The sequence below is a fragment of the Strix aluco genome, chromosome 8, assembly GCF_031877795.1.
Source record: "Strix aluco isolate bStrAlu1 chromosome 8, bStrAlu1.hap1, whole genome shotgun sequence".
Classification (NCBI taxonomy): Eukaryota; Metazoa; Chordata; class Aves; order Strigiformes; family Strigidae; genus Strix; species Strix aluco.
Genome location: NC_133938.1, coordinates 2,588,050 through 2,598,748, shown reverse-complemented (window position 1 = coordinate 2,598,748; position 10,699 = coordinate 2,588,050). Strand labels below are relative to the sequence as shown.

General features: G+C 49.1%; 1 long non-coding RNA gene across 1 annotated transcript; it reads right to left on the bottom strand.

Annotated features, from left to right (window-relative positions):
• Positions 1 to 8,082: 8,082 nt before the first annotated feature.
• Positions 8,083 to 10,304, bottom strand: LOC141926313 (uncharacterized). The gene is made up of 2 exons (XR_012624094.1): positions 10,203 to 10,304; positions 8,083 to 9,637 (listed from the first exon to the last, which is right to left on the bottom strand). It is a non-coding gene; the product is annotated as an uncharacterized LOC141926313 (long non-coding RNA).
• Between the last annotated feature and the right edge of the window lie 395 nt (positions 10,305 to 10,699).

Genomic DNA, 10,699 nt, shown 5'->3' with positions numbered 1-10,699 from the left:
GGAGGTGGGTCTGCTGGTGGGGAGGGACAAAGCAGAGCAGTGACCTCAACCAGAGCAGTAATTAAATGTTTTATCATTGGAAATGCCACATTTGTCACCAAAGCATTCGCCTTTCCATGACGATACACAACGTTGATTCACGTCCCTCACGGTGCACGGATCACAGAGCTTGTTGACACGGCATTTCTCGGGTCAGAGGCCAGCGCCTGAGAGCAGGTGCCCCCATCTCTCTCAGGAGAACACACGTAACCCGGAGCACACAGCATTTCTGAAATCTTTAACAAATCACTAGCAGCTGAGATAATACAGCCTTGCTTGGACAGCTTCCAAAGCACATTCTGTTGCTGCTGTTTTTCTCATGTGTACTTTTGGAAACTACATTGCCTTGGACTGTGTTATAAAGCAGCATTTTTATGTGGCATTTGCCATATTCCTCCCTCTGTTGTATGGAGATAGAGAATTAAGATCATGTTTCCAGGAAGGGTGTTGCTCATAATGGCACAGAGGGTTCAGAAATACAAGCGGGATGGCAAAAAAACTCCAAATTGGGAGAAATGTGGACTTTTTCCCAAGCTCATTAAGGATGAGCAATGTCACTGTCAGGAGCTTCATGCCCTGGTCTTTGCCTTCATCCTGCTGTGCGGCTTAACCACACGCATCGTGGATTCAGCAGGAGCGCGCGGCTGTTGTGAAAGGGCATGGGAAGAGAAAAACAAAAGATGTCAGCGATCTTACAGACACAGAAGGGTGAAGTTCAGGCGTGTCTCTGTCACCCTGGGTTGCATTTAAATGGCACGGTCTACAGTAAGAGGATAATTGTTACAGCGCGTTTGGATGCTGTTAGCTGTGGGTTCCAAATGTACTGAGAGCATTCAGGCTGCAATACAAAATCTGGTGAAAACAGCTGATGTTACCATTTCATTCCATGAAACCTATGGAGGTGAAAAGCAGCGTAGGATTTTTCTCCCATTTTATGTAACTCTGGTTTTCCTCATTTCCTCTTAAGTGAAAACGCTGTATTTCATGCAATTGTTTTAAAAGGCTGTGGCATGTTTCCTTTAACTTAGCTGAGTTAAAGGGGTGAAAAAGTGAAAAATCCTTAGACTAAGAAGGAACTAAACCAGATCATTTTCAGCTAACACACCCACCATGGATTGTGATTAAAATGAGCTTTCCTTTAATGGGGATGCAAATGCAACTGCAGCAGCATGTTACATTTACATCGGAAATTAATTAGACTTCATTAGTAATAAGCTGCTGGAAATTTTAATTTCCAGAGTCCCCTGGAGCACTGCATTTCAAACCAGAATGCAGCAAGGCTTTGGATGCTGGAGGGGTGGCATCACACACTGTCTTGACACATTGCTGTTCTGCACCGGGTGGAAATTTTTCTAAAACAAACACGTGACTTTTTTTATCACTCTGGGAACGTGAAGCCAACATGTTTAAGGAAACTGCTTGCATGTGAAATGCACCAAATCAGCAGGTAATCCCGGGCTCACATCAGAAACATCGGCATGAAGCCTCTCACGTTGTCTCTGCCGGTCTGCAGCCCATCTAAACTGGCGCAGCCTTTATCAGTGCACTTCCACGGGAAAGGTACTGACTCCTCCTCATCCATTTCCCTCTGGAAGAATCAATTCTGCCCCGGCGCTCCAAAACACTGACCCTAAAGGGCATCTCTGCGTTCAACTCTTTGTTTGTGTGTCTTTGTTAAAGTCATGCTCTCTTTATTTAAAAAAATGCAGGAGTTGAGACTCTCACTTATGGAAAACAGCTTCCCCTGTAACTTCAGAGTAACAATTAAAACCGCTGATGTTCAGACCTGTTACTGACCTCACCTACCCCTCTACCAGCCCTTTCTCCAGGGCTCTTCGCTACCGCCAGACCAAAACTGCCAGTGCTGGTGCTGCCCTTGTGCATGCAGCCCTTGACTCATTTCCTTCAACTTTACACCACCATCAGCCCCAGGTTGGTCCCAGCAGCAAGGATGAGACCCACGGACGGTGTCTTCTTGGGCAGAGGAACACGATGGTGTTGGGATGGGTTCCATGGCTCTGTTGTCCATCCGGCAACACCTCGAATGGGAATCATTTGCTCTCTCACAGACTTATTTTTAGGCAGGAGGAATCTGAAGCTTGTGCAAATGTTTAAACACATGTCTCTCTTGAATTATTCAGTGTACTTTGCCTGCTTCTGGAGTTAATTAAAATGGAGGACAGTCGATAGCAAGCTCTCACATTCACCGTAGGGAAGAGGCAGCAAACTGTGGCAGCGGGAGCGCTGATAACCACCTGCCCTCTCCAGCCCTCCTGCACCGCAAGCTGCCACGCCGTAACTGCTGTGCTCCCTCGGCACTACTGACCAGCCGCAGCAGAGCACCAAACCTTCATGAGTCCTTAATTTAATCTCCTTAATTTAAGGAGACTGGTGTGTGCACAGCACTGGGGACTGACATGTCCTGAGCTATGTTTGAGGCTGCAGTGCCTGATTTCAGAAGATCCAGGGACCCACCCAAACCGAAAGCTGTTTCCCTCCCAAGCAGCCTCACACTCTTTTTCCCGTTTTCTGCTACGGTTGGATGAGGCTTTTTCCAGTGTCAGATGCACATCCCTGTGTATCAAAAAAACCCCCCAGACTAAGTGCAGCTCTTGCCCTCTTGAAGTCAATGGGGAATTTGAGATTGGGATTAGAATTTCACCTATGATCTGAAGTACAGGTCTGAGCCTTTGGAGTCAAGAGTCTTTCCTCTGGCTCCAGCAGCGTTTGATTCCAGAAAGCTTGTAACATTAGCCCGACATAAATGCCTGATCTCGTGTATATTCATCCACACATAGATCCATGCCCCTCTCCTGCTCCTGAGAAATGTTATGGAGAGCAATCAAGTCGCACAATCTTGACTTTATCATCTGCCTGAATACAGAAATGATAGCAGGAACTTTGATACTGTACCACGCTCAGTTCCTGATCAGTATTTTTGTCCCCAATCAGACATCAATTAAAGTTACAGTCTCCCTTTGTGAATCAAGCTAATGACAAAAATGCAGGGTTTGCATATTATCCAACAACTCAGCTAGTAGCTATCTCCAAAATGTGGGATACAGTCAGAAATATTTTATGCAGAAAAGAGAAATGATTGTCATCCTCTGTTCATACAGTACTCCTGGGGACTACTTTTCCCAGTAACAGGCACGAGTAATTGCCGTTACTGTTACTGCACAGCACTTGCACTGAGTGGAAAAGGACCCCTCACCTGGAAACAGGAGCGAGAACGTAATCACAGCACTCCACCGAGAATAGCGAGAGCAGGAATGCAGCTCCAACACATCGATCCGATTTTACTCTAAGAAAGTGAAAATATTACCATGGTCGAGCTGAGCGTATTTGTAATGAATGAATAATGTCGAATTCTCATTAAGCTCAGGAAATTTTGCAGGCAGTGTGCTCTAACTGAGCAGGTTTTGGAGCTGGCATGCCAAGAAGATACCTCTGCACCTGAAGAAAAATAACGTTGCATGGCTGAGCTGGTGACATTTCTGATCACACAAACAGAATTCACCAGAGTCACTTTTTTCATTCCACTTTGTCCAAGATCTCCAGGCTCACATTCTGAAATTGCTTAACCTGACCTAAAACCAAGTTACATTCTGGTACATCTAATATTTGCACATATCAGGATATTGCAATTAGGCTACTTGATTTGTAAAGATGTTTAATCAAGAAGGCCTGGGTTAAAGTTCAAGTTCAAGTGCTCTGCGCTAGCCAGAGACAATCTGAATGCACAGTAATTAAAATAGTCTGATTCATATAGGGCACTGCTGGACTTTGAAATGACGACTGCGTGCTTGAAACTCTGTTGGGAAGGATTCTTTTTATTTTAATACAACTGAAAAGAGGCTTTTTGGTACCGATGCTTCATGCTGAACAGTAACAGAAGTCACATTTCTTAAAAAAAATGCCTTTTGGGGAAAGGCAACATCTTTACCAGGCTTCAAGGCTGAGTGCTAGCAGACAGTGGAAGTCTTTTATCCCACTGTTGTCAGAAGTTGATAGCGGCTGGCCAGCTCCCTCAGAGCAAAAACTTCCGACCCTTAAAAGGATGATCAGTGGATGAGAGCCAGGAACAGAACAGCCCTTCTTGTCTGCAGCCTCGCAGCCCCGAGGAGACGTCGCAGGAGCAGAACCACTCTTCTCATGTGAAACGTGGGTGGAAAGGCGACGGCCTCCAGATGGGAGAAGGGACTTTCCTGATGAAAAAGCCTGAGAACCACCGGCTTAGAACAAATCCATCTGGAATGATAGCTGAGGCATGTCACAAGAAAACTACCTTGCCTTGGGATCAAACCTATACATTGCAAAAAGTTTTATCAGAAAACGTATGGTCCGCAGAGACCTTATTTTTGAGCAGAATGTAACGTATCACTGTATGCATGTTGTTTACATCTTGCTTTAACACAGTTCATGGGAGGAAGTGCTCCACTGCCAAAAAAATACTTGATAGTTGCATTGTTCGTGTGTAGCAATATTTAGACACAGCAAACCCACCAGTACTTATAAGTCTGTCCCATTATGATATCAGTAGGAAGCTGCAGGAAAAAGAGATGGACTCTTACGTCCGCTGAGCTAGAGAGGGAGATAAAGGCTCCCAGTAAATCTGATCGGAGAAGTGTTGTTTTCAGGCACAGACAGCATTTCAGTTCCTGTCCCATGCCAGAGCTCGAAACTGTACTTGTAACAGGAAACGAGAATCACAATCTGAAGCCAGAGGCACATGTTGTTTGAACAGTCTCTTTGCTCTCTTTCACCAGTACCCGACGTGTGCTGCAGTACCCAGCGAGCAGCTCTGCTGCATGTCCCACTAAATGAGCTGGGTTGGTCATTAACCCTCAAATCTGACCCAAGGCTCAGTAGGTGAGGAACCTTATTCCTTGGACCCCGTCCATAACAAACCTTGTATCTGCCTCTGAGCAGTTATTTCCCGTTGGAAGGACAAGAACTTTTCGGTTTCTAGTACGAGTCAGCACCCTGACTGTGTTCATCTGTGAACAACCCAAAGCCATCCTTGGGGCAGCATTGGGAGGACCTGGCTGACCACCACGCTACTTCCAGCTCCAAACTCCACTTCTACCTGCCTTTCTTCCAGGAAAGGGGATGCACATTCCCTGAGCACCTGCTGGATCCCGAAACAACAGAAATAGCTAGAAAGAGGTGAAACCCAGCCTTGGCCAAGCCTGCAAGCCTACCAGTGCTCCCACCCCCGGGATCCCACAGCTCTTCTTCCCACCCCGTTCACCCTGTAACTAGAACAGGAGCGTGGCACGGCACATGAAGGAGGAGCAGCAGCACGTTGCTGTTGTACGGCCCGTGGCAGATGCCCACCTCTCCTTTTTAGGATGAGCATATTCCTGCCCAGGTCAAGAGGTCCCTGCAGGCTTCAGAAAGAGGCAGAAAGGAAACTGAGGGTTGGTTCTGCTCAGATTTCGATCTATCTAGAACTTAAACTCTTGGTAGCAGGATGTCTTTTTTACTGTTTGCAGTTTCTAGTACAATAGAGTCCTCCTCCAGAAACAGACTCGAACTGTTATCGTAACACCAGTACTAATTTCCCCTGTTTAAATGACGCATGTTGGCAAGATGTTCCATCACAGCACTGACCCTGTCTGGGCCTGCAGCACAGTCTGGCAGAAATGCCTTCCAGTAAAAAAGATCAGAGAAATAACACAAACCATCTAACTGTCATCTTGGAGCAGGCCCCTGGCTGAGCTTATCCCCGTCCCTTCCCTTAAGCAGTGAGCAGCAGCCGGGGCTGTGCAGGGAAGCACAGGGTAATGCCCTGGACAGTCACGAATCACCCAGGCCAGAAGGAAGAGTTTTCTAAACACAACTGGGTTAATGACCACACTTAACATCAGTATCAAGAATAAATTGTGACCTCTGGAAACGGCCACAATCAGCCTCAGCAGACAGAGGGCGATACACTTCCTCGGGGCGGGGGGGGGGGGGGGGGGGGGGCAGGCAGAGGCAGAATCTGGGGAACAGGCACCGCACTAACTCATCTGCAGGTCTCTGCTTATCTTATGCAAAAAAACCCCCCTCGGATTTCACACTCCTCAACACAACCTGGCCCGCTAGGCCCCTCTGTCGTCGTGTCACAGCACTGCACCCCTACACCCCCCCAAAGCCACCAAGGCAGGGACCTGCCAGCACCATTTAATTCACAGGGCACAAAAATCACAGATAGCAACTTCAGCCAAGAGCAGGTTCCCTGAAAACCTCATCCTTTCTAGGTACTTTGATGACATTGTTACAGAAATTACCTGGGAAATTTGCAGCTCTCACCCAAGCAAACCCTGCAAGGGGCTGTACCAGCTGCATTACTGACAACCCACTGCATCACCCAAATGAGCTGGCAGGACTGTGAAATAACCTGGGTCCCACCATCTCTTTGCATGTCTTGAGACACACAGAAAATTAGTTAGGAGACTAGTTAGCCAAGACTGTGATATCTTTAACAAGAAGTATTAAACAGTACCCAAAAAGGGCTTTACTTGCTGTATTGCTAGTCATTTCTGTCTGTTCTGGTACCAAGTACTACCCGTTGACCCACCCCTCCGCTCTTTAATACTTCACCGTGCTGCACAGGACCCTGTTTTCTGAACCATTCTGAACATTTCCAAAGCACCGCATTTCTGGAAGATCTTCCAAGACAAAATTAACAGGCAAACTCTCAATCAAAGATAGTATTTTATTCAAATAAAATGTAAATTTTCTTAACCTTTTGACTTTTATGCAAAGGGGTACATTTAAAACGAACACACTCCACTTCAGCGGGACGCTGTGCTGTACGTGCATCCGTCCGTCAGTCCCCGGGGCATGGCGAGCCGGCAGCACGGGGCCCCGTGAAGCTCAGATGGCTGCCATCCTTCAGTTATCACAGTACTGTACCTTTACAAGAGACAGCATCAGCACTGTGATAACTGAGCCAGGGCAGCCTGTCAGTCATTACAGCCCCTCCGCAACACTGCCGAGCCCAGCAGGCACGTCCTCCGTCTCCTCAAGCCCTATGTGTCCCAAAAAAGCCCACACCACCCCCGACAGACGCCCAGCTGCCAGGTGAAAAGCTCAGAAGCGTTTAACAGAAGTGGCTTTGCAGCCGAGGTTTCAGTCCAGAAAATTATCCAGATAATTAGTGCTATCTTAACAACCACGGTGGCTTCTGCAATGCAGCTCAAAGTGTTTTTAAGGAGTAGCTTCTTCTGGCCAAATTCACCAACGCTGGATTTAATCGAGGAAAGGGCAACTAACCACTCTACGGCTATTACCAGAGAGAACAGGGGCACCCCTCTCTCCCCCTTAAATTCCCTGGAGCCAGACGGCAGCATTTGGTTTATGCTACTTTAGTATCAAATGTCACGAACCAGACAGTCAGTGGGTACGATGGCAGAGCGCCAGGCAAGTTAACAGAGCCACACGGCTCGTGACAGCCGAGGAGCAGGATCACGAACAGCGCGACAACGAGGGTAGCACCACACCGTGACCACGCTGCATACTGCACCGAGCCTGCCAGGCTTTCGCCAGCGGAGCCGGCAGGCGGGCGGTGGAATTTTACAGCACCGTGAACACATTCAGCTGGGCTTCATCTGGAGTTTGTCACAGGAGTTTCTGGAGCCAGTGGCGCAGACGCCCGTTCCCGTGCCTACCGACGGCCTGGACGGGAGCAGTGCCCAGCACCAGGCAGCCAGCAGCGCACACAAGGGACCGCAGCCACAGGAAGGAGAAGGGGGGGGGCCTAAAGGCTTTGAGGTGCTTCAAGTATGCAGCTGGCAGTTCTAGGTCACAGGATCCAAATACAAAATTGTGAAATAATTCCACCACAAGCTAGCTGAATTCTAAGTTTACATCAACCTATATTTTATGCCCCCTTTTTCTTTCTTCCCTAAAAACAGGCACTGCTGAAAAGATCACGGAACTATTTCTACACACACACACACACACACCCCCCCCCGGTTAAGGGAATCAAATACATCGAGTTCTGAACCGAGTTTAAAAAAAACACAAGGGTTTTACATAGTAGAAGTTAATGTGTTTTTAAATTTTTTATAAAAAGTTCCATTATGATGTTGATGGACTTCACCAGTACAAGTTGCTCTCATGTTTCTACCAGGAGGAAGCAGAAACTCCAAAAGTGTAACACTCTAAACTTACCTGGCAAAGAGCATCTCCCGAGATGTTATGAAGACTGTTTTTAAAAAGAGAAATACGTAACACACCACTGGATCCAGCTATCAAAATGGTGTCTTACAAGTTTTTAACTCAAGAGGGCAATAGAGAGACAAATATGAAATATCTGAGGAGAGGCACGCAGTGGAAAAAATATTTGTACATTTTAAAACAAACTACAAACATACATTACATAAAAAGGGGACAGTCAACAGATTATGCAATACTGACGCCAGACGACACAGATGACTTAAACATATAGCCTAGAATGTGCGGATTTACCACCATTTGTAGATTAAGCATTAAAGAATCTGCTGTTGCTAGAAAAAAACAACAAAAAAACTTGGTAAAAAATATTAATGAATTCTGTACGTACAATGGTGACTTTTGAAAAGGAAGGAAGCTGCATAACTAATGAACTATCTGCTCTCACTTGAAGGTGTTTTTACAACACCATTACTATTCCAGTAGAAAAATTCTACTGATTTCAGTAGAACGGCATGAAATGTAGGATTCCAAATCCTACATTTCCCAGGCTGAAGTGATGACAGAAGAATCGCTATTTTATAGTTCAAGTATGCCTTGACCGCTGTTTCAAGATTTTATTCTGTGCTCCAGCAGTTACCATTATGCTATTTAAAGGGAGAAGATACATGACCGCAAAGGTGAACAACTCCTCCCCAACACCCTCTGGCACAAAGACTGTTTGAGTTACACACATATCCTCAGGCCTGATGCCATTTTTGAGAGAGAAAGAGAGAGAGAGAGAGAGAGAGAAAGAGAGAAAGAGAGAGAGAGAGAGAGGATCTAGCTTAGTCCAACACAAATACAGGTTGTTTCCTTGCATCTAATACGCACATGCTGATTTTTGCTTTGCTTCAGTCAGACTAAAGATACACAGACCTGATACAAAAAGCCTGATTCCCCATAATCATCTGAAGAACACCCTTTTTAAGCAAAACCCACATTAGTTTTGGAGTCTAGCACACATTTTTGTTCTTGCTATTCCTAAAGCATTGCATATTTCCATATGTTTTTTAAAAAACCCTCTAGTTTCCAGTGTCTGCTGCCAGTTCTCGCTTTTGAAAGCCTTGTAAGTTTGTCTGGCTGGTTTTTAAACTCCAGTTCCACCTCCTGCCCTTTTGGGGCTGGCGATTCTATGTATTTATTATTTTTTTCTTAACTTGAACCAAAAAAAATGAACCAAAATTCCTTTAGCATCGCACCGCCAGAACGACTGCTGCGCCCTGACCACAACCCGCAAGGCTTGCGACTCCCCACCCATACGCACAGGTCAAGCCTCTTTGAGTCCCACAAGCCGCTCTCGCCCTGCCTCCGCAGAAGCTGGTGAGGCGCGCAGGTAGCAAACCTGATCTCCATCTCGATTAGCGCGATTTTAACCCAAATCTGTAGAAGTCTGGAGAAGAAAGAAAATAAAACGGCGAGTTACGAGGATACCACGGTGTGACGAACCATGACACGGCTTCGGTGACGGGGGGGCAGAGGTTGTGTTTGAGGAGGGGGGAAGCCTGCGAGAAGTGACGGTCCCTGCGCCGCCACAGCGGCTCCCTCCCAACTTTTCCCTCACGGCGCTGCCCGAGGCGCGTTACCTGAGCCCAGCGGGCAGGCGGCAGCTCGGCAACGCAGCCGCGGGACGGGACAGGGCGGGAAGCGACGGGGAGAAGCCCCGGGCGGTAAACTACTCCCTCACAGGCCTCCTCAGCGCCCCCCCCTCCGCGCCTGCCCCCGCCTCACCATCCTCCGGCCGGCCGGAGCGCTGGAACCCACCCGGGGAAGGGGCGGCGGCCCCACCCGCGTAAACACCGCCGCCCGGAAAATAATAGTGCGCAACGGGGGGGGGGGGGGGGGGAGCCGCGCCGCGCCCCTCGGCCCCGCCGCCCCACGCGCCGCAGCCCCCCCCTTCCTCCGCTCCCCCGCTCCCTCCCCCGCCGGCGGGCGGTACCGGGCCGGGCCGGACCCACCTGCGGGCGCGGCGGTCGGCGGGGCCGGGGGGGGCGGCATGACGCAGCACGGGCTGGCGGCGTGAGGGCCGCCATCTTGGTGTGTTTATGGCAGCGCCGCCGCGGCCATGTGACGGGGCGCTTCCGGGGGCGGGAGCGCGGGGGGGCGCGTGGCGTGGGGGCACGCACAGGCGCAGCCACGCTCCGGCGGGGAGGGCGGGGGGCACGCGGGAGCGGGGGGACACGCGCGTGGGCACGCGGGGCCCTGCCGCACCCCGAGGGGGGTGGGGGTGTCTCGCCGGGGGTGCCCCCTCCACACCCCGGCACGCGGGGTCACGCGGGCACACCCGCGCGTGTAGACACGCAGCGCCCTCCAGGGCAGTGCGAGGGGTGTGCGGGGTGTGTGAGAGAGTGTGGGGGTGTGTGTGGGTGTGTGTGTGCGTGTCCCGTTGTCACCCCGTGAGCACGGCAGGCTGTTTGCAGGGTGTGCATCTTTCAGACTGTCTTTGCAGGCTGTA